The following is a 22,738-nucleotide window of genomic DNA, read 5'->3' as shown; positions in this document are numbered from 1 at the left end:
ATTTTTTTAAATGCAGTTCCCATTCACTTTCAACTGGAATTGGTAAAACTGAATCGAGGGTAAAAAATGGCATACAATGAAAGCCTAGTTTGTCTTGAAAAAAACAATATATATTTTATTTCTGTGTCATAAGTAGGGATAAAGTTATTTCTGATTAAATAAGGACATAGCTAAACTGTCAAAACTGCTCTGGTCCATAAATGGGAAACAAGGTCTGGATGTGAAGTGGTTAAAGGTCATTGTGCTGTTGCGTATCTTTTAGAGCAGAGAGGAAGGGCCAGTACACACTGCTGCGCATTTAAAATCGCATGCGTTTTTTAATCGCAAGGTCTTTTGAAAAATGAAAATCGTGAAGACCTGTACACTGGTGCGATGCGTTTTTTTCTATTCTCATGAAGTCTTTGCGATTTTAAAATCGCATGCAATTTTACAAACGCAGTGCAAGCGCAGCTATGTGTACAGGCCCAATGTTCTGAGTTAAAGAGACACTGAAGCGAAAAAAAAATTATGATATTATGATTTGTATGTGTAGTACAGCTAAGAAATAAAACATTAAGATCAGATATATCAGTCTAATTGTTTCCAGTACAGGAAGAGTTGAGAAACTCCAGTTGTTATCTCTATGCAAACAAGCCATTAAGCTCTCTGACTAAGTTAGTCTTGGAGAGGGCTGTTATCTGACTTTTATTATCTCAACTATAAGTAAACTGTTTACTTTTTCTCTGCCAGAGGAGAGGTCATTACTTCACAGACTGCTCTGAAAGACTCATTTTGAATGCTGAGTGTTGTGTAATCTGCACATATTATAGAATGATGCAATGTTAGAAAAAATACTATATACCTGAAAATAAAAGTATGAGAATATGTTCTTTGCTGCTAATCTTCTAGAAATTATTCATAGTACACAACCAATTCATTATATCATATATTTTTTTTCGCTTCAGTGTCTCTTTAAGGTGCGCTTTAACATTACCTTTCGCATATGCTAATTCTACGTTCTAATTCTATTTACTCCTGTGCAGGTATAGCAGAGCACAAAGTGCACAGTGAGGATTAGCGGCAGGCTAGGATCAGAATTTTGCTGAGTTCAGCCGAGGCTGCTGATTCACTGTGTACTGCTGATAAGGGATGAATCAGCATTTCCTTGTTACTCTGCTGAGCCCGTTGTGTAACACTGAATATTTCATCACAGCGCTCGGTTACCAGAAATCCAAACTACCAACGTTCCAAGGCTCTTCCAAGGCACTCATTCACACGCAGATCTGTTTTAATTGCAGCAGAAATTGCTCTTGTACTTGGCACTGTTTCCTGTAATTGGTACAACGCAGGGAATGTAGTGTTTACAGGCAGGAGGCTGTGTCCATTCACACCAGCAGCGCTTGTAATCGCCTGGGAGTATAGGTGTATTATTACACAGCATCGTCACAGTGTATTATTACGCAGGAAATCTGTTTATACTGTTGCCAGGTGTTGTGCAAACATTTCCAAGTATTCTAATCCATCTGAAAATGGCGCCTGCGAATAATGGCGCACGGTGTTGCTGGTAATCCGTTTGTCGCTTAACGCTATTTAACGTTAAAGCCTTATCGTTATTTAGCTCTGTTTATTTTATTGAAAATTAGCGTTAACACACATAACCCTCACTGTACCTATCCTTAACCCCTAGACCCCCCCTGGTGGTGCCTAACCCTAACCACCCCCCTGGAGGTGCCTAACCCTGACCACCCCCCTGGTGGTGCCTAACCCTGACCACCCCCCTGGTGATGCCTAACCCTAACCACCCCCCTGGTGGTGCCTAACCCTAACCGCCCCCCTGGAGGTGCCTAACCCTAAGACCCCCCTGGTGGTGCCTAACCATAAGACCCCCCTGGTGGTGCCTAACCCTGACCACCCCGCTGGTGGTGCCTAACCCTACCGCAACACGTACAAAAATACGCATATCTGCGCGTGCGGAATGCAGCAACACGTATTTTTGTACGCGTTGTGGTCCGCAACAGCGCTAATTGCAGTAGGGAATGCGTCCAATAATACGCATGGCGGCCGGCCGACTGGTGGGTCGTCAAAAATGAAACTAAGTGACAGCGGGGAACCGGAAGATTCCAGAGCGGCTCCGAGGGCACAGGACTGCTGCAGGGGTCTGGTAACAGCCCCAGGTAATTGAAACTCTTTACCCCCCCCGTTCAGTTAAGGTTCCCTTTAAATCCATTCACTGTTTTGCAGTTAAATAACGTCTGCAGCTTGGCTTATGCAGGGCGCTATTGTTAAATAACGTTACTGTGCGCAATAACATCTGCTGTTTGGCATATGAATGGCGCTATTGATAAATAACGTTACTGGGTGCCGTTTTTCTTCTTTTTTCCCTGTGCGCCATTATTATGCAGTACTAACGATAAATAGCAATAAGCGTATCTTTTTAATGCAGCGCCATTTTTATGCATAGGCGCGGTGCGCTATTCACTGATCCGAAGTATTCTGTGCACTTGCTAAAATAGTGACAGTGAGACCCCCCCTTGATAAAATCCACAGGAAAGGTCAATTTTTGGGGAGTTTCTGTGATTATGAGCAGTAAGGGCTCTTCTCCACTATGGAATGCGATCGCGATTGCGATCGCGATTCCGATCACGATCGCAATCGCGTTTCAATCTCCACCATGCGATTGCGATTGAGCTACTATACTCATAGTCCAGCTCAATCGCATACAAAACGCGGCAGGGCGACGATTGCGCTTTGACCAAAATCGCATCGCAATCGGATCGCACTAATGGAAATTGCTGCTGCAGTTTCCATTAGTTTAATGTACCTTGCGATTTGCGATCAGAAGCAAATCGCAAATCGCAGGCTAGTGGAAAAAGGCCCTAAATATTAGCACTTAGTCACTCTGTTATATCTTAGGCACTGATCACACTTTGCCAGTAAGTGGCTCAGTGACGTCAGCAGCGGACCTTTTGCACATACGCAGAAGGCCCCGGCTGACGTCACTCCGTCAGACTGACTCCTACTGAGCCGCTTACCGGGGGTTTGACTGTGGGAGGACGGCGGCGCTAAGGAGGACGGCGAGGGACACATCCATGCTTATGGGGCTGGGGGAATCCCAGAGTAAGTAAAAAACTGCAGTGAGACTCATCTCTGAGTCTCTATAAGACTGGCCCAGTACCTGCGGTGCGATGCGGCAGAACTGCTTCTGACGACGCAGACTCTGTCCGAATTTCCATTAAACAACAGTGCATAATGTAGATCTGCCTCCTTGCAGAAAATGACCCTGGCCTTTTCTATATCAGATATAGCAAAGGTAGAGGCCTTTTTCTGCAAGGGGGCAGATCTATGCATACGGGGGCCCAGTGAATATTATTAACCTCCCTGGCGTTTTGATTACGTGCGGCGCAAGGCCGCGGGAGTTTTTTTTTTCCTGTAGCTAGCCTAGCGCTAGCTACATGATTCCCCCCTCCCTGCTCTCTCCCTCCCACCCTTCCAATCGCCGCCGGCGTTAATACCCATCAGGAAATCCCGTTCTGAACGGGATTTCCTGTAGGGCTTCCCCCGTCACCATGGCGACGATCAGACTGACGTCATGGCGTCAGGGGGGAGTCCCGATCCACCCCATAGCGCAGCCTGGCGGTGATTGGCCAGGCTGCGCGAGGGGTCTGCCGGGGGGGCTCTCTTTCGTGGCGGAGCGGCGGCGATCGGGAAAACACGCAGCTAGCTGAGTGCTAGCTGCGTGTTTTTTAAAAAAAATTATGCAAATCGGCCCACCAGGGCCTGAGCAATCCACCGCGGCGTTACTGGACGAGCTGAGCTCGTCCGTAACGCCCAGGTGGTTAAACAACTGAGGCATTCAGGCTGGTATGGCTGACAGGGTAGGGTGTCATCTTCCTGGCCAGGAGCTTTTTGTTCCCAAAAGTAGAAGCCATTTTAACCCTTTAGCAGCTTCAAGCAAAATGTTTAATTTGAAGACTGCTATGCAGTGTAAAATCTTTGTTGGGAAATCTTGTTTGGCATGTCATTGCAGCCAAACGATCGAATAGCAGGGAGGAGTTATAGTTACCTGTTATGGCATTTTCTACCGGCAGCACTGAACTTCCGGCATGTCTTCTGGGTCCCGATCACATGATATGACACGTGATCAGGATCCAGGAGACCGTGTCAGTATTTTTTTGTCACTGTATGGCCCTTTTCACACTATCGCGTTGACTCATAGTACACTTTCCCGCCGCTTCCCTGTCACAGTGGCCATTAGTCTCTATGAGGCTGGCCACAAAACGGTGTCATGTGACAGACGAGATTTGATGGAAGTGCTACGAATGACGCAGACACTGCAGTGCCAAGTGCTACCGCTCTGCTCACGATTGTAATAGAGCCAATGGCACCGTAACACTCTATTATAGATTGATGCGGTAGCACCGATCGTCAAAAATCCTGTGACGAACTTCCTGTCCAGCAGGGAGCATGTCACTGAGTAGGGGGCGGAGTTAGGGAAATTACCCTGTCGCTACTGCACAATGACCCAGCTGGCCATTCAGTCTGATGGAGACAGGGCGGGGGTGTCCATCAGTGCTCAGAGAAGGGGTCAAGAGGCCCCTCAAGTTACTTTTGCTCCGGGGCCCCATTGGAGCTAGAACCGGCCCTGGGAGAGGTGGATGGCCAGAATCACAGCTCCGCTCCTTTGAGCACACAATCTCACGCTTCCTGTGCAGAGACAGTGCAGAGTCTGGGGACAGGCACATGTTCAGACACCAGAATATCTGCAGGCATCCTGCAGTTCACAGCACTGCCCCCTTTCCTTTTCGGCTACAGCTGTTTTTGGATGGAGCAGAAGTGTGTGTACAGAGCATGGAGCAGCTGGGGAACTTAAAGGGGAACTGAAGAGAGAGGTATATTGAGGCTGCCATGTTTATTTCCTTTTAAGCAATACTAGTTGCCTGGCAGCTCTGCTGATCTTCTGCCTCTAATACTATTAGCCATAGCCTCTGAACAAGCATGCAGATCAGATGTTTCAGACTTTAAAGTCAGATCTGACGAGACTAGCTGCATGCTTGTTTCTGGTGTTATTCAAATACTACTGCAGAGAAATAGACCAGCAAGGCTGCTAGGCAACTGGTATTGATTAAAAGGAAATAAACATGGCATCCTCCATATACCTCTCTCTTCAGTTCCCCTTTAATAGAGTCAGGTATGAGCACAGCCCTGTGCCCTGTTGTGTGAATTCTTCACTTACCCTTTCATTAGCATTGTCGGCTGTCCTCATTATTATCTGTATCCAAACTGCTCCTGATTGATCCTGTTGTCGACTAGAAGCAGACTGGGCATTTAGGAGATAATTGTCAGATCCTGTCAGTAGGATGGAAAATTGCATTATGTGTACCCAGCATGATGTCCTACCATATTATTATATTGTATTGTGCATGGTTGAGGGAGAACTTTCAGGAATCCACCCCCCCCCCCCTTTGAAAATCCTGGGATTGTCCCTGATCTCTGCAATAATCACCATATGAAATGCAACAACCACCCCCGTGTTGTCCTGCCCTCCGCTTATATGCGAGTCGATCATTTTTTCCTGAATACTGAGGTAAATGTTAAGTGGTCGGCTTATATGCAAGTCAACTTATACACGAGTATATACGGTACATATGAGCCATTGGCCCATATGCAATTCACTTTTTCTCCTAAGTTTTCTCCTAGGAGATAATTTTTCATCTTGTATTTAAAATAACATTTCAGCAGTTTGGAATTGAAAAGGTACCAAACAGTAGTTGAAAAACTACTATCAATATTATTTTGAGTATTTTCTTGCTTGCTGGTGATTAAAATGCATTTTATTTACAAGTTATGAAAATATCACCTGGAAGAAAACTCAGGAAAAAAAAAGTTGCCTATGGGCCAATGGCTCATATGCAATTAAGTTTTAAAACTGAGTTATCTCCTAAGAGATCATTTTTCATCTTTAATTTGTAATAACTTTTTAGCACTTTGCGATGGAAAAAGTACCAAAAGTAGGTAAAAAAGTACTTTCAATATTATTTTGAGCATTTTCTTGCTGGTGGTTTAAAGGCATTTTATTTAAACGTGAAAATATCACCTAGGAGAAAAATTTATTTGCATATGACCCAATGTGTGAAAGTAGCCTAGGGGCTGTGTAGCAGAGGTGCCTGGCTCTTCTACTGACCACTTATGCTATTGCTCCGTTGTTATTGCCTGATGAAGCGGGATCAAACCTGCGAAACGCGTTGCATATTTGGAGTTCATAAATAAAATATATTGACTGTCTTTACTACAGTCATTGTGTGTCTACTTGGAGGAGGTAAGTCCACCACTACCTCCTCTATTTACCAAGAATTTGGTTTTTAAGCTCATTTAGCTCCCTTTTATCCTTTTGGCGCCTCTGTTCTCCTGCATAATATTGAGTCCACCCTGGGTGGAGGGTTGAACCCCCTTTTTTCTCATCTACAGAGAGCGACTTCTTATTCCTGAGTGGGGTCAGGAAAATCTCCCCACCTGCCTTTACAGTAGTTGCCTAATGGTAACCCTGGTGTGTGAGTATTATTTACTCTATCTAGTAACCATTTACCAGTACATATTACACTATTGGGGCTCTTGGTGTTCCTTGTTTTTATTTTTTTTTAAACTGATCCACCTAGGACTATTAAAAAAAAAAAAAATAAAATAAATAAAAGCTTTAAACCTGTTTTTTTTAACCTTTAAAAACACAAAATAGGAATATGGGACTTGAGGAAAGTCATATTTAGGATTAAGAATCATTAGCTTTTATTTTAATTTCAAGTTTGCTTTAACTTTTTTTTTTTGCAGAAACATATTTGTACATCCCTGTTATATGTTTATGTCATTTTTAGGAAGAGTGGAATTTCTCCTTAAACGGGAAGCTAATAGCAGTTTTGTGGTCATAGTTCTTGCCTGACTGTGTATTGTGTCCCACACAGTATTATTGGAAGGCATACATGCCTTACACCACCCAGAAGGACACTTACAGCCAGGGCCAAGGCAGAGGCGAGAGAGGCTCCAGCCTCAGGGCGCAGTGTAGGACGGGGTGCACAACTCACTCAGCTATGATTCCCCTATTGTGTTTGAAGCAGAGAGAAATAAGAAAAGGGGATACATGGCAGTGACTGCAAGCCAGATAACTAGAGATTAAGGTGTTAGGGGCCCTGGGGTGCCTCTTAGTCTAATAGCAATCAGTGTGTGATGGCTGGGGTAGGAGGGATGGAGGGGCGCACTGTGGTGTCTCTGCCTTGGGTGCTGGAGGACCTTGTCCCAGCTCTGCTTACAGCTGCTCGACCTTGGACCAGCTTCTATGATCATTACTGGTATTTTGACACAGGTCTGTGTCTGTGGGGGAGAGGGGTGAATCCTCATAAGTTTGCCTCAGGCAGCAAAAAGTCTAGAACTAGCCCTGCTGGTTATCCAGACAATGTTTGGCCTGCCCCATGTGGATCCTCCAAGCATCTGGAAGGGTGCTATCGTTCCTTTTTTTTATATTGTGGTTTTTATCTTCATTTTCATGAATATCTACCTGCACTCCCATGCCACTGAAGAAACATGAGATAGACCGCAGATCGTACAGTTCATTTCTACATGATCATGGAATCCATGTTTTATCTCTGTTTATGTATCTGCATGTTCAATAAATGTTATATTTTACCATCTACTTTGTAGATCTGTACATTGGCCTAGAACATGTGTCGAACTCCAGGCCTGGAGGGCCAGATCCATGCCAGTGTTTAGGATGGACTGAGAAAGAGAGGAATGTGTTCTACCTGATGGACCACGCCTTTCCTGATTCAGACCCATCAATTCATTTAAGCTGTGTCAAAAATGGCCTCAATTCACTAAGCAGTTTAGACTAGTCTACGGATGGTTTTTAGTCTATTGATGGTTTGGTGTAATGTTTTAGACCTGTTTTTAGACCTGGTCTAACATTCAGTAATTACACAATTCACAAAGGCAAACAAGGAGTAACCACACCCTCTTTTTCTGACTGAGATTAGACCAGCTGATTTCTGTGAGGTATTTTAGATGTGAGGATGGAATCTTTTGAATTAATTATGCAGGAGTTTAATTGTATGCAGAGGAGAGCTCATCAGAGGAGAAGGATGTCAGTCATAGCTACTTGTTTGTGAATTGCATCTTTTGATCATTTCCACTGCTTTACTCACCTAATTACCAAATGTTTTAGACCAGGTCTAAAAACAGGTCTAAAACATTTGGTAATAGTGAATTCCCCTTTGATGCAACTGACCAAACCATCAGTAGGCTAAAAACCATCAGTAGACTAGTCTAAACTGCTTAGTCAATTGAGGCGAGGACCTCGGCCCTCGTAGGACCAGTTTGACATACCTGGCCTAGAAACTCTTAAAAAAATTGTTTTTGTATATTGTACTTAATGAAAAAAAAGGGGTGGCCTATACTACTATTATATTTGCCATATACCGGTAAGCTCCCTAGTATAGCCAGATGTGCCCCACAGGATTAGGCACAGGGCTGTGGAGTCGGTACAAAAATCTCCCGACTCCAACTCCGACTCCTCGTTTATGAAACCACGACTCCGACTCCGGGTATCCAAAATTGCTCCGACTCCTCGACTCCGACTCCAACTCCGCAGCCCTGATTAGGCAGCCCCCCATATGCAGAGTATGCCGCGGAGCGTGCAACTCACATGTCGGCGCTGCCGGAATCTTTAGTTTTGCAAAGCTGCAATGCTTTGTCCTAATGTTTCTGGGTCACCGTGAGCTGGGTATTCTGCAAGAAACTGCAGAATGGGAAAGCATTTACAGTACTGTACTAAGCCACTGAAACAATGGCAAACCAGCCCACCAGGTAACAGGAATGTAGAGTAGCATACAGAGATGTTGAGTTGGTACAAAAATCATCCGAATCCAGGTACCCAAAATGGCTCCGACTCCGAGTCCTTAGTCTAATAGTTACCAGGGCTGTGGTTTTGGTATAAAAATCATCCGACTCCGACTGCTCAGTTTATGAAACCACCGACTTCAACTCCAAGGTACCTAAAATTGCTCCGATTCCGACTCATACTGTACACCACCACTGACACTTGTTTCGGTATTGATCCATGGCTGTATGCCAGGCCTACATGACTGACTCATTAAGGCAGACCTGAGCTCAGAACTTTCTTCTCTAAAAGATAAGCAACAGCATAATAACATACTTCCCAACTTATTGAGATAAGAAAGAGGAACACATAAGCCACGCCCATGCCACACACCTAACCACACCCCTAGTCACCCATACCATCGAGATTTTATAAGAAAAATATGCTGTTTTATAATTCAAACCACGCTGGTCCTTTCTATCCTGGTTCACTGTCCTTGAAAATAAGAACTATATCAAAGGATGGCAATAAAGTGCAGAGTCAATTAAAGACATTTCTCAGTAGAAAAATACATATACAGTAGAATCCCTTTAAAATAAACTTCAAGGCATCTGGCCAAGTAGTTTACTATATCAGAAGTTTATTGCATCAGAATTTGTCATGCACTGTATATTTATACAGCCTCGTTTGCTGGGACCTGAGAACTGCGTTTACTACATTCAGTAGTTTACTATAACTAAATTCTACTTTGTTTACATAGATCTGTACATCAGTCCTGAAAGAGGGACAAACCACTACTGGAAACGGGCCCTTAGGTCTTGTTCACATTGCGTTCGGCTCGCGTGTCCGTCCGCGGTGGGCTTTTTTTCTGCGTTTTTTTAACCATTTCAGCCCACGGGGATTTTTCACCTTATGCATCAGAGCAATTTTCACCTCCCATTCATTCGCTAATAACTTTTTCACTACTTATCACAATTTATTGATCTATATCTTGTTTTTTCCGCCACTAATTAGGCTTTCTTTGGGTGGTACATTTTGCTAAGAATTATTTTTTTATAAATGCATTTTAACAGTATTAATAAGAAAAAAATGGAAAAAAATCATGATTTCTCAGTTTCCGGCCATTATAGCTTTAAAATAATCCACGCTACCATAATTAAAACCTATGTATTTTATTTGCCCAGTTATGACACCATTTAAATTTTGTCCATAACACAATGTATGGTGCCAATATTTTATTTGAAAATAAATGTACATTTTTTCCGTTTTGTGTCCATCACTATTTACAAGCTTATAATTTAAAAAATGTTCATAGTATACCCCCTTCAAATGTATATTTAAAAAGTTCAGACCCTTAGGTAACTATTTATGTTTTTTTTGTTTTGTTTTTTATTGTAATTTTTTTTTCTTCCATAAAATTTTTTATTTGGGTAGTATTTTGGTGTGGGAAATAAACAGTTTATTCTTAATGTTATATGTGTAAATTGTAATGTAAAAAATATGTAGATGTAGTTTTACTATTTGGCCACAAGATGGCCACCTTGAATTTTTTTTTCCCCTCCTTGTGCTTCTCGCTTAGCGGAAGTACAAGGGGGATGCGGGAATTTTTCCGGGCAGAAAAACTGAAGCCACTTGTAAGAGCGCTTCGGTTTTTCTGCTGGGGAGACGGATCGGTGATCGGGAACCATGTTCCCGTTCACTGATCCCAGGGCTACCGGGAGACACCATGGGGGCCCAGAGCGCGCCGAAGCATGACACCGCAGCAGAGCATCCGCGTCCGGGTGGCAGCAATAGTTAAAGCGTTTTCCAGCGATTTTCTGCGCGTTCGCTTGTTTTTGTGGGCGTTTTTGCAGAGCACTTCCGCCTTTTGAATCAGAAAAAATAATTTTTTTTTTAACTGCTCACGCAATCGCTTGCCAAAGTGATTTTGTGAACGTTTTGCGGTTTTCCTATACCGTCCATTGAGGCAAATCGCCTCAAAAATGGCCCAAGCACCGCTTTTCAAAGCGGATCGCAAATGAACTGCACTGATATGAACTCTCTCATAGAGAATCATTGCACAAGCGCTTTCAGGGTAATTTTTTAAAAATCGCCAGCGCTTAAAATTTTACACAAATGCCTATTATGCAAACAAGGCCTAAAAGTCTGTTGCAGCTGGCCGTTGCAAGCAGCTTGGGGTGGGAACACACTTGCAGGGCTGTTTTCCCCTTCGCTTGCTTGGCTTTTGCGATTGTGTTTCCACGCACGGTTTGCCACGATCGTTCCACGATTTTTCATTTGCGGAGGCATATACTGTCATTGCGAATGCATACATCATGCAGGAAAAAGCGGGAAGCTGTGCAATTTAAGAATGCGCGGAAAATTGCCAACGCATACTGAGAATGAACGCTCTCGACGAGCGTTTCCTGAGCGAGGCTATTGACTTCAGGAGCCTTTAGAATCGTGCGCGTTTTGCCATCTGCAGCAAAACACGCTCAATAGCAGCTATTTTGTTCCCAGCCTTAGTGAGGGAGGAAGGGCAAGGGCACAATTTAGAACTCATGCCTTAAGGACCGTACACACGCCGGACTTCAGGCAACGACGGGTCCGTCATCACCTCCCGCTGGGTGGGCGTTCCAGCGACAGTCCGGCGTGTGTACAGTCTGTCTGCAGACTGATACGGCTGTTTCTGAGCGATCCGCCCAGCGGATCGCTCAGAAACAGCAGTATCAGTCTGCCGACAGACTGTACACACGCCGGACTGTCTGCTAAAAACACGCCCAGCAGGAGGTGACGACGGACCCGTCGTTTCCTGCAGTCCGGCGTGTGTACGGACCTTGAGTCTCACTCCATTGTTTGCCCCGCACTTATTTTGCCAATCACTCCATCCATGTGATTTTCCTGACCGCCCGTCTATCACAGAGCAGCCCCACCCAATCCATCAGCAGTAACAGGTGTGCGCTTCTATCCGCTTCTGTCCGCTTTTCACCAACCTGTATCAATCTGTAACATTGATGTGCTGATAAAAAGCGGACAGAAGCGCACAGATGGAAACAAGGCCTAGTTGGAGTCGGTGAGCACGTGGAATTGCATCTGAGTGAGGATGCTCTGTCATACAGGACTTTAGATGCTCTTATAAGAAGGCCCAATTGATACTGTACGCTCGGCGGACTTGTATGGCCCAGCTTGGTTCACACAAAACTTTGGAAGTCCTGGATTATATGTGTGGTGTGGAAGTGAGTGTGCATGTTGATAGGAGCTCTCCCTATGGAAACCAGTGTGTCTGGGGGATTTTAATGGGTTTGGGAGGGGTGTGGGGAACCAGTTTATATCCACTGCAAGTTTGAAGTAATAAAGTTTTGTACGTTTATAGTAGATGAGTGGCGGGTTCTCATTTGTGTACTAGTTCAAGAAATTTTGCACCCAGCCTCCCCCCCCCCCCTTAATTCAGGAGGTATACTATACTATTGAAGACCTGTGCACCGGATTCATTGGTTGTATATACAGCTGATACAAATCCTGCAATAAATCTGCAGTGGGTCTACTTCCTGCTTTCATGGAAACAGACACGAGGTTAACAACCTGTGTTTACAAATGGCAATCAGCTGACTCAGCTGAGATCAAATTACAGTGGTAATTAGTCACAGATGAGGTGGAATTTGACTAGCTAAACTCTCAAAATACATATGGGGTGCATTTCTTAACGCTTTACTTCTGTCCTGTGCAAGAGTTCAGGTCCACTTTAAAGAGGCCCTGTAGTGACATATAGTAGATTGCAGTAAATTATTCAGCATACCCACTCTTATGGTAATTTTCAGCCTCAGAAACCCTTCCTATATGTTGCTGTATATTGGTGTGTAGTCCCACCCTCCCTCTGAAGCTAGACTTTTTATTATGCCCCCCCAGCTGTTGCCCATTGAGGTGGGTGGACATGGAATCATGGTTTCTGCATATGGAAGCTGATGCTGCAAATGGGGAGCACCACATGGAAGACGGAAGCTGCTGCTCAAGGAAGCTGTACATGAAAAAAGGGGCTGCATATGGAATGGGAGGGGCGCTGCTGCACATGGATGTTACACATGGAAGAGGGGGCTGCACGTGGAATGGGAGGGGCGCTGCTGCTTATGGAAGAGGGGGCTGCACGTGGAATGGGAGGGGCGCTGTTGCACATGGATAGGGAGGAACAACAACGTTGACCTAGAGACACAAAAAGCCATTTCTATAACTCATCTCCTGTCCATCAAGTAAGTTCCTTCTGTATAATTTAGGCTGGTTTTACAACTGGCCATTGCGTTTGTGGTGGGATGCACCACCTCCATCGCACCACAATGCACAAAACGTCTGTGAATCATAGGAATTATTTTATTCTTGTTCTTCTTATTTTATATTGATTCAAAGGGGACCAGTCCTTTTCTATTAAAGCGGATCCAAGATTGAAAACTAACTATAACAAGTAACTTGTCTATATATCTAATTTTGTTCTGTTTGTCACATTGTCACAGGCTGAGGGCTGGAGATGCTATCAGCTTGCCTGTGTGTAAATTCAGTCCCTTCTCCTCCTCCCTCCTCTCTGCCTCTGAATCAATGGTTAGTAACCTCCTCCTCCTGCCCAGACTGAGCTCCCATAAGCCCTTGCTACAGTGCCAAGGCACAAAAAGAGCTGTGGGCGAGGCTTGTTTTGTTTATAGGGAATTAGAGTATTAAAACAAAACAAAAAAAGTATTTGGCTTGTGGAATGCCCTATAAACTATATGTAATGCTGGGGATACACAGTACATTTCTGTACCGTGTATCGAGCAGCTGATAATATTCAGCTGGTCCGATCACGCTGCTCGACCCCCGCCCGCTCGATCCCCGCCGGCGGACAATGGCAGGGAATCGAGCAGCTGATAAGGAGCAATTATGCAATGAGTAAAAGTTTATCTCGGATCCACTTTAATTATATTATCTGTTATATAATCAAAGAACAAAAGAATTACCTTCAGAGGCAAAAGGAATTTCTGGTGCTTCACAGAACAAGTGTGCATTGTTGAAAGCCCCCTAGTGTAATTCACTATTGTTGATCAAGTCTGTTAATTGTTTGCTATTTGTTAAAGGAGATACCTATCGATCTTGTGACCACTTATGTAAGTGAGAATGCATTGTTTATATGAGTCTTTGCTATTGTGTATGTAAGCATAATAACAAACTAAGGTCTGGTAAGGGGTCCATACACCTAACGATTTTCCCGCCGATATACAGCAGATTCGATCACTGTGATCGAATCTGCTGTGAAATCGTCGCGCAAACGCTGACAGAACGATCAATTTCCGTCCGAAATCAACCGTTTCCGTCGATTCCCGTCGATCTGTCCGTGTGGAAGTTTTTTCTCGATCGCTGGCGAGTCGGGAGTGCGTCGATAGCGGCGTTCGAATGCCCGACAACCAATGCAATACTGCGCAGATACATTATCTGTTCCCGCCGGCGCGACTCCTCGGTCTCCGCTGTCTTCTTCTCTGGGCTCCAGGGCTGCAGCCCCCTTGAACTTCCTGTTCTGGCAGGAAGTTTAAACAGTACAGCGCCCTCTACTGTTTAAACTTCCCCTGGACAGGAAGTTCAGTGAAGCCAGCCGGACTGGAGACCAGCGCGGAGAAGAAGACAGCGGAGACCAGGGGAGTCGCGCCGGCCAGATCAGGTAATGTATGCGGGCAGGGGGGGGGGGGCAGCGGCAGCTTCACAGATTGTGATCGGTTTCATGCTGAATTCGATTCACAATCTGTTTGCAGTAAAGGCAGCCATACGATCCCTCTCTGATCAGATTCGATCAGAGAGGGATCTATCTGTTGGTCGAATCTGATGGCAAATCGACCAGTGTGTGGCTACCTGTAGCCATACATGCTAAACTGTACACCAGTGTGTTAAAGTAGAGAGCATTGTTATTGTGTACAGGGACGTAGCAATAGGGGGTGCAGAGGTAGCGACCGCATCGGGGCCCTTGGGCCAGAGAGGCCCCGAGTGGCCCTCCCTCAACTGCAGTATTAGCTCTCTATTGGTCCTGTGCTCATAATAATCACTTCTATAAATACTTTGAATAGTGGTAATCATTAACAAACTGCTCCCCATCCCCTTCTTGCACCTCTGACACTGTAGTTGCCATTGGCAGGTTTTGGTGCGCCGTATCAATTGTTATATATAGAGTGCTTGGGGGGCCCCATTGTAAAACTTGCATCGGGGCCCACACAGCTCCTTAGCTACGCCACTGATTGTGTATGTAAATATAATGACAAACTAGGGTCATGTAGCCAAACATGTATGCCATCCTGTATAAGCAGCTGTTTGGTCGGTAGCCAAACACACTGAAATATATAAACAGCTGATTGGTCTGTAAAATCCTGAATTCACTGACTGTCTATATATACCTTGTTTCAGATACATAAATCTGATGCATTTCCACCAGCTTGAGTGTTGTGTGGTTCTGTATCTCCCAGCTGGAGAGAGAGTATTCACTACAGGGGGGGGGGATTAAATCCACTGGGTTGCAGATCTGGGATCTGCTAAATCATCATGCGGCTACCTCTGATAAGATTGAGCTATCAACGTTGTTTGTATGCAACAGGGCGCCAAACCTCAACCCCACCTCTCAGTGACGTACTCCCTGCTGGACAGGAACTACCCCATTGGAATTCCAGGCTTTCCCCGTTATATTTGCGTTGTCCGCACATGTAGCCGTAGCCAACATATTTCATATTTCTGCGTTGCCCATAGACTTTCAATTTGCCGATCGGCCACTTCCGGCGCTATGTGACATGGTAAGTGTTCTAGGCCTGATTGCCTTGCATTGTCGTTGCGTTACTGTGCAGTAAAACAGGATAATGCAGTGCACACTTGCAAGGCAAGTATAAAAAGGGGCCTCAATAGCAAAGACACAAAACAGCTAATATACATACATATTTGTAAGTCACGGCCATCATCGCCATCACGAATTCCTGAAAGCACCATCCAGACCAGGAGGATTCCTTCTCCCTCTATACAGAAATACTCTAATAACTAACTATATGGACTTACCTAATAAGACGGTTCTTTGTCAGGCTGTAGTTTTCCCTTCCCTGAACACAGCGCTCCGATCCCTTACTTCTTGGAAATGGAGTCATGTGCGAGGGGTGTATTGCTACAGATAGATAAGTGAAGCAGGAGAGAGAGCAATCCCTGAGCTAATCTCCCCCGGCCCAGCAGTGTGGAAGTCAGCTGATGACACAGACGCCTCTTTCACCATGTATCATACTTCATGGAATGCACCCAAATTCCTCTTTCTTTCTTTCTCTAGAACACAAGTGTACCACAAATAGCGTAAGTGTCTTGGATACCTCAGTAATCATACTCCACGTTGCATGAGTCAGACAGCACTAGAGGATAGCTGGACTTTTAAAGTGTTCATTTCCTTACACTTCACACCCTCCTGTACAGCCAAATATTTTATTAACCAAATGGCGGCATCGTCACCCTCTGGCTAAACGAGCAATCATAATGTAAGTTAAAAAAAATAGCCACTAAATACTTGAATGCAGATTTAAAGGTCACCTGAAGTTAGAGGGATACGGAGGCTGCCATATTTGTTTCCTGTTAACCCTCTGGGCGATACAATTACATCGCCCAGGAGGGAGCGCAGCACTTTTTAAAAAAAAAATTTAAATCATGTAGCGAGCCCTGGGCTCGCTACATGATAGCCGCTGCGCAGCGGCATCCCCCCACCTTCGGCGATCAGAGTAAGCAGGAAATCCTATTCAGAACGGGATTTCCCGCTGGGCTTCCCCGGTCGCCATGGCGACGGGGCGGGATGACGTCATGGACGTCGTGACGTCAGAGGGAGTCCCGATCCACCCCTCAGCGCTGCCTGGCACTGATTGGCCAGACTGCGCAAGGGGTCTGGGGCGGGGGCCTGCGCGGCACGGCGGGTAGCGGCGGCGATCGGAAGTTACACTCAGCTAGCAAAGTGCTAGCTGCGTGTAACAAAAAAAAATTATGCAAATCGGCCCAACAGGGCCTGAGAAATCCTCCTGCGCGACTATCGCCCAGGAGGTTAAAGCGGGATTGTCAACATAAAAATCAAATTTCAACAGCAACTGGTCTGAGTGTAATAAATGATAAAGATGTTAATCCTGCATTTAAAACTTCCAAAACTTTCTGCTGTTATGGTTTGGAGTTACCACATGCCTTAAGAGCACTGGCCCTTTAATTGCCATTACCATTGGCTGGCAAAACAGTTGCATGCTGGGGGTCTTTTTATATATAATCTATTCCTCCTCTTCCCTTTATTTCCCCCTCCTTCTAATGACATAAGACTCTGGGAGGAGGGCGGGCAATGAATACACAATTAGCAGGAGGAGAAAAAAAAGAGCAAGGGAGGAAATGATGTCAGGATTAGCTTCATTCAAAGGTAACCAAGATGGAAACTGTCTAGAATAGGACTCTCTGCTTTTCCTTTATAAAATTCACAGGAATCATTACGTGGACAGTGCAATACATCTGTTATGTAAGAAGAACTAGTATTTATCTACTTATATATGTGTTTTTTATTTCTAGATTAGCATGGGTGTCATTTGTTCTTTAAACAATACCAGCTGCCTGGCATCCTGTCTGAATCACACACCTTAAACAAGCATGCAACAGATCCAGGCAAACTGCGGTCAGAAACATCTGCCTAAATTACTGTCTGAGCACTGCTATAGCCATAAGTCACATTGCAAGTGCAGGTGCAGTTTCAATGCAGCCGAATTGCACCGGTATAACACCATGTGTGTCAAGCGTTGACACACCGGGGTGTTACTTGGCGGCAAAGAACCGCAGCATGTCGAGTCTGATCGTGGTTGCGGCCGCGCCCAGATCTCACTCTGTGGGAGGGGGCCCACCTGTACAGCGCAGGTTTCGGGCAGTGCAGGAGAGCAGCTGACAGGATCCTTACTCAGAGCCAGTTCTTGACATTTTGCTGCCCGAGGCAAACTTGTGAGGAATGGATGCGCCCCCTGAATTGGAAGAATTGCACAGCACACGACAATTTGCACTGCACGTTCTAGCTGTGGTGAGCAAAATACACCCTCAGGATAGGTAGGTAGCCAGTTATAGGTACCCCCAGTATTGGTAGCTTGGTACAGTTGCCCCCAGTATAGGTTAGCCAGGTACAGTTACCCCCAGTATAGGTTGGCCAGGCACTCTTTTCACTTCCTGTTTCTGCCTGGTGCTGCCACCAGACTTCTGCTGACTGACGAAGTCGCCTCACTTGGCATCATGGGTAGACCGGGCTTGTCCTTACACCCAGGGTGAGAGTCATGTTCCAAACATAAACATGATGTGCAGTCTTCTTTAAAGTGAACCTGAACTGAGTAACATTCAATTCACTACGTTTTCTCTTAGGTGATATTTTCCCACCTTATTGGTAAAATGCAATCAGCAAGCAAGAAAATACTTGCAAGAATAATTTTGACAGTACTTTTTCATCCACGTTTTGATACCTCTTTAACTACCTAGGGACCGGGTCACGTCAATGGGCGTCAGGTCCTGGAGCTGGCTACTGCAGGAGATCGCGCACAGGCTGCACGCTCATCTTCTGCTTGGGGGGGGCGGAGCTCCTCCCCGCCTTCAGTCTCCGAGCGGCGTTAGACGGCGGTTTTGCTGTCTAATTAGCATGTACAGCGCTGCGATTAGCAACAGCGCTGTACTGGGGACAGCCGTGTGACACGGCTGCCCCACTGGGACACACAGGAGCGATCGGCAGTTATAGGCTGAAGCCTATCACAGCCGATCGCTATGATTGGCTTACTGGGGTAGGGAGGGAGGGGGAATGTAAAATGATTTAAAAAAATATATAAAAAATAATAAAAAAATAAACAAATATTTATTTAAAAAACAACAACAAACATCTATGGGGGGGGGGGCGATCAGACCCTACCAACAGAGAGCTCTGTTGGTGGGAAGAAAAGGGGGAGGGGGAGAATCACTTGTGTGCTGTGGTTGTGCGGCCCTGCAGCTTGGCCTTAAAGCTGCAGTGGCCATTTTCACAAAAAAAAGGCCTGGTCTTTAGGGGGTTAATCACTGTGGTCATCAAGTGGTTAAATGCAGAGTGTTGAAAAGTTATTTTAAACAGAAGATGAAAAATGTTCTCTTATGAGAAAACATACAAGAAAAACTGAATTGACAGATTGACAAGATTTTGTCATAACTGAAATATTTCAGTTGCTGTCAGCTATAACTGAAAGGACAACTGATGAGCAAGGACATGTCCATGTTTCCCTTTGACTCAAATGGGCGATATTACAGTTTAACTGGGTGGGCTGACCAGGAAGCTGTTGTGGGGTAATGGCCATTTTCTGAATGGAGGACTGACTGAGAATTCCATTGATCACAATGGACAAACAGGACACAGGAGAGGAGAAAGAGATTGATGATGAGTAGACTAATTAATTTTCTGTTCAGGAATGCTTTAAAGCCACTGAATAGGGCCCTGAACTTGGAGCAGTTAAAAATGGTGCACAGCGCCGGCAGTATAAGAATGGCGCCACATTCATTTACATTATAAAACGATATTTATCATTTTATAAGGTAAAAAGGTAAAAAATGTGCACCACTTTTAACTGTTCTGTAGGCAGCGTGGTCGGGGGTTTGAGGCAGCGGGACTCTAGGCAGCGGGGTCAGGGAGAGAGAGGCAGCGGGACACTAGGCAGTGTGGTCGGGGGGGGGGGGAGGTTAGAGGCAGCGGGACACTAGACAGCAGGGTCGGGGGGAGAGAGGCAGCGGGACACTAGACAGCGGGGTCGGGGGGAGAAAGGCAGCAGGACACTAGGCAGCGTGGTCGGGGGGGGGGGGGGGGGGAGAGGCAGCGGGACACTAGACAGTGGGACACTAGGCAGCGAGGTGGAGGGAGAGGGATTAGGTGGAGGGAGGATGTGTGCAGAGGCATACATTACCTTGTCCCGGCCGGCGATCGCTCCCTTACTTCTTCTGTTAGTTTGCTGTAGTCCTGCATCCAGCCAATCACCATGTGGCTTCAGTCCCCGCATGGTGATTGGCTGGATGCAGGACTACAGCAAACTAACAAAAGTGAAGGAGGGATCGCCGGCGGGGACAAGGCAATGTATGCCTCTGCACACATCATCCCTCCACCTAATCCTACTTCCTCCACCCCGCTGCCAAGTGTCCCACTGCCTCTCTCCCCCCGACCCCGCTGTCTAGTGTCCCGTTGCCTCTCTCCCCGCCCCCCGACCCCTCTGCCTAACACTAGCCCCTCCCCCTGCATTTTTCATTGGCACACCATTCCACCATACATGTATCATAAAACGCTATTTACCCTTTAAAAGTATTTAGATTAAAAAGGTAAATAGCGTTTTATGATATATTTATCGGCGGAACGGTGCGCCATTTCTTCACTATGCGCCTTTTTTAACTGTACGCCCTGAACTGGAAAGATCTGAAGGTGGTGGAGCAGGGCTTTAACAGTGATTTATTTGAAACTAGCCGACCCGCGGCGCAGCATACGCCGCATAAGAGGGTAGAGGGCAGGGAGGGGGTATTGGGCACAGCGGCGGGGAGGGGGGGTTGGACCCCCCCCCTTAACTGAGTCCCCCATGTGCACCCCCCCTCCTGTCTTTTTGGACAGCATGTCGAGTCTGATCGTGGTTGCGGCCGCGCCCAGATCTCACTCTGTGGGAAGGGGCCCACCTGTACAGCGCAGGTTTCGGGCAGTGCAGGAGAGCAGCTGACAGGATCCTTACTCAGAGCCAGTTCTTGACATTTTGCTGCCCGAGGCAAACTTGTGAGGAATGGATGCGCCCCCTGAATTGGAAGAATTGCACAGCACACGACAATTTGCACTGCACGTTCTAGCTGTGGTGAGCAAAATACACCCTCAGGATAGGTAGGTAGCCAGTTATAGGTACCCCCAGTATTGGTAGCTTGGTACAGTTGCCCCCAGTATAGGTTAGCCAGGTACAGTTACCCCCAGTATAGGTTGGCCAGGCACTCTTTTCACTTCCTGTTTCTGCCTGGTGCTGCCACCAGACTTCTGCTGACTGACGAAGTCGCCTCACTTGGCATCATGGGTAGACCGGGCTTGTCCTTACACCCAGGGTGAGAGTCATGTTCCAAACATAAACATGATGTGCAGTCTTCTTTAACCTCCCTGGCGGTTTATTTATTTTGCCAGGGAGGCTGCGGGAGGGTTTTTTTTAAATTAAAAAAAAAATATTTCATGCAGCCAACTGAAAGTTGGCTGCATGAAAGCCCACTAGAGGGCGCTCCGGAAGCGTACTTTCGATCGCCTCCGGCAATCGAAAGTAACAAGATAGGCCGCAATGAGCGGCCTATCTTGTTTCGCTTTCCTCGTCGCCATGGCGACGAGCGGAGTGACGTCATGGACGTCAGTCGACGTCCTGACGTCAGAGCCGCCCGATCCAGCCCCTAGCGCCGGCCGGAACTGTTTGTTCCGGCTGCGCTGGGCTCGGGCGGCTGGGGGGACCCTCTTTCGCCGCTGCACGCGGCGGATCGCCGCGGAGCGGCGGCGATCGGGCAGCACACGCGGCTGGCAAAGTGCCGGCTGCGTGTGCTGCTTTTTACAGAATTAGAATCGGCCCAGCAGGGCCTGAGCGGCGACCTCCGGCGGCATACCCCGAGCTCAGCTCGGGATTACCGCCAAGGAGGTTAAAGTGAACCTGAACTGAGTAACATTCAATTCACTACGTTTTCTCTTAGGTGATATTTTCCCACCTTATTGGTAAAATGCAATCAGCAAGCAAGAAAATACTTGCAAGAATAATTTTGACAGTACTTTTTCATCCACGTTTTGATACCTCTTTAACTACCTAGGGACCGGGTCACGTCAATGGGCGTCAGGTCCTGGAGCCGGCTACTGCAGGAGATCGCGCACAGGCTGCACGCTCATCTTCTGCTTGGGGGGGGCGGAGCTCCTCCCCGCCTTCAGTCTCCGAGCGGCGTTAGACGGCGGTTTTGCTGTCTAATTAGCATGTACAGCGCTGCGATTAGCAACAGCGCTGTACTGGGGACAGCCGTGTGACACGGCTGCCCCACTGGGACACACAGGAGCGATCGGCAGTTATAGGCTGAAGCCTATCACAGCCGATCGCTATGATTGGCTTACTGGGGTAGGGAGGGAGGGGGAATGTAAAATGATTTAAAAAAATATATAAAAAATAATAAAAAAATAAACAAATATTTATTTAAAAAAAAAAAAAAACATCTATGGGGGGGGGGGCGATCAGACCCTACCAACAGAGAGCTCTGTTGGTGGGAAGAAAAGGGGGAGGGGGAGAATCACTTGTGTGCTGTGGTTGTGCGGCCCTGCAGCTTGGCCTTAAAGCTGCAGTGGCCATTTTCACAAAAAAAAGGCCTGGTCTTTAGGGGGTTAATCACTGTGGTCATCAAGTGGTTAAATGCAGAGTGTTGAAAAGTTATTTTAAACAGAAGATGAAAAATGTTCTCTTATGAGAAAACATACAAGAAAAACTGAATTGACAGATTGACAAGATTTTGTCATAACTGAAATATTTCAGTTGCTGTCAGCTATAACTGAAAGGACAACTGATGAGCAAGGACATGTCCATGTTTCCCTTTGACTCAAATGGGCGATATTACAGTTTAACTGGGTGGGCTGACCAGGAAGCTGTTGTGGGGTAATGGCCATTTTCTGAATGGAGGACTGACTGAGAATTCCATTGATCACAATGGACAAACAGGACACAGGAGAGGAGAAAGAGATTGATGATGAGTAGACTAATTAATTTTCTGTTCAGGAATGCTTTAAAGCCACTGAATAGGGCCCTGAACTTGGAGCAGTTAAAAATGGTGCACAGCGCCGACAGTATAAGAATGGCGCCACATTCATTTACATTATAAAACGATATTTATCATTTTATAAGGTAAAAAGGTAAAAAATGT

At 46.0% G+C, this 22,738-nt stretch overlaps 1 protein-coding gene across 1 annotated transcript in view; it reads right to left on the bottom strand.

Moving 5' to 3' along the window:
• The window catches only part of BACH1 (BTB domain and CNC homolog 1), a 92,324-nt gene extending 76,412 nt beyond the window's left edge, over nucleotides 1–15,912 (bottom strand). Inside the window, exon 1 of the mRNA XM_068270604.1 lies at nucleotides 15,863–15,912. The gene's annotated coding sequence lies outside the window, so the exon portion shown is untranslated. The remainder of the gene's footprint in view (nucleotides 1–15,862) is intronic.
• Between the last annotated feature and the right edge of the window lie 6,826 nt (nucleotides 15,913–22,738).

This window comes from Hyperolius riggenbachi, chromosome 2 (genome assembly GCF_040937935.1).
Source record: "Hyperolius riggenbachi isolate aHypRig1 chromosome 2, aHypRig1.pri, whole genome shotgun sequence".
In the NCBI taxonomy this organism is placed as follows: Eukaryota; Metazoa; Chordata; class Amphibia; order Anura; family Hyperoliidae; genus Hyperolius; species Hyperolius riggenbachi.
This window is presented reverse-complemented; position numbering and strand designations above follow the sequence as displayed.